At 42.5% G+C, this 1650-nt stretch overlaps 1 pseudogene; it reads right to left on the reverse strand.

Moving 5' to 3' along the window:
- Positions 1-279: 279 nt before the first annotated feature.
- Positions 280-1040, reverse strand: LOC100481793 (annotated as a pseudogene).
- Between the last annotated feature and the right edge of the window lie 610 nt (positions 1041-1650).

The following is a 1650-nucleotide window of genomic DNA, read 5'->3' on the forward strand; positions in this document are numbered from 1 at the left end:
CTGAGTAAATGATTCTTGTTCCAAGAAATACAAATGCCAGCCTTGTTCAACCCTCTTCAATAGTTGGTCCCTTGGTTTTCAAACTCAAATGAAATGGTTCATTATTAAATGAAGACAGCAGTATTGCAGGAATAGTCATACTTTAAGGAACAGTTGATTACTGATATCTTAAAAATCTTATTTCTAAAAAGGTAAAAGTTCTTGCAATAATTCATTTAAAAAGGATTCTGTCTTCTCCCTCACATCGTTCATTCTGGCTAGTCCTTTGTCCTGGCGATGTCACGGTGGGGTCTCTAAAGACACAATGTACCAGTGACAGTCCATAGGTGCATCGTACAGCTCCTTACTCTGCTCCGGGAACTCCTCGGTGGCCTCAGCCACACCCGGCTATGGCCTGGGGTCATTAGGTGTATTGTCTCCAACTTCCTCACGTGTCTGTGTGGTGCTCCGGGGAGAGCCATTTTGGGGGTAACTACAGCTGTTGTTGCCTGTGTTCTAGTCACACCTCCACCAGACACGGTAGTTCTGGTGCTGCTGCTAACACTAGTTGTAGCTATAAATGCACATCCGATTGTATTCCAACGGCTACATATAGTTCACTTTAGTGATCGCCATGCTCAGAAGCGCTGGTGTGGCCCCCAGTCCTGCTGTGCCCTGGCATTCTGTCAGACTTTGCTTCTGTTGCAGTTCGTCCATGAATTCCATAAAACCAAAACCCTGAGACATACTGTCTGATCCCAAACCACCTTGTCTCCCCAACAGGAGAGGTGGACGCGGACAATCAACCATACAACACACCACCATCCACATCTGGAGTCAGCCCCCCGCCCCCGCCAAAAAAAGAAAGGGAGTACACAGGGCTATTATCTGGTTATTTCCCATAAGTGGCATAGTTTAGTTTAAAATGTTTTGCAGGTGTGGCTCCTGGAAGACGTTTCCCATTAATTTTATGCAAACTCTTTTCAGCTGTGGCCAAATCTGTGCCTTCCACAGAGCAGTAGTCAGCTGGGATGCCAGCGAGGCTAGCTACGTACTTTAGTCTTGGTTTTCAGGATTGTTTTGGCTCTCTGGGGGTCCCATGCAACTCCATGTGAATTTTAGAATCAGTTTGTCAACTTCTGCAGTTTGTCATCTCAGATTCTGATGAGGATTGTGTTGATTCTGTAGAGCAATGTGGAGAGTTCTGTGGTTTTCTTCTTTATTTTTTTTCGCTTTTTTTAAAAAAATTGAGGTATAGGGGCGCCTGGGTGGCACAGCGGTTAAGCATCTGCCTTCGGCTCAGGGCGTGATCCCAGCGTTATAGGATCGAGCCCCACATCAGGCTCCTCTGCTATGAGCCTGCTTCTTCCTCTCCCACTCCCCCTGCTTGTGCTCCCTCTCTCGCAGGCTGTCTCTCTCTCTGTGTCAAATATATAAATAAAATCTTTAAAAAAAATAAAATAAAAAATTGAGGTATAATTGACATTTAACATTATATTAGTTCCAGGTGTAAACATAATGACTGGATATTTGTATATATTGTGAAATGATCATCACACTAAGTCTAGTTAACATCTGCCAGCATGCATAGTTACTATATATATTTTATAATATATATTTTTATAAATTTTTATAAATATATATATATATTTTTAATGACTTTTAAGATTA

This window comes from Ailuropoda melanoleuca, unplaced genomic scaffold (genome assembly GCF_002007445.2).
Source record: "Ailuropoda melanoleuca isolate Jingjing unplaced genomic scaffold, ASM200744v2 unplaced-scaffold7429, whole genome shotgun sequence".
Classification (NCBI taxonomy): Eukaryota; Metazoa; Chordata; class Mammalia; order Carnivora; family Ursidae; genus Ailuropoda; species Ailuropoda melanoleuca.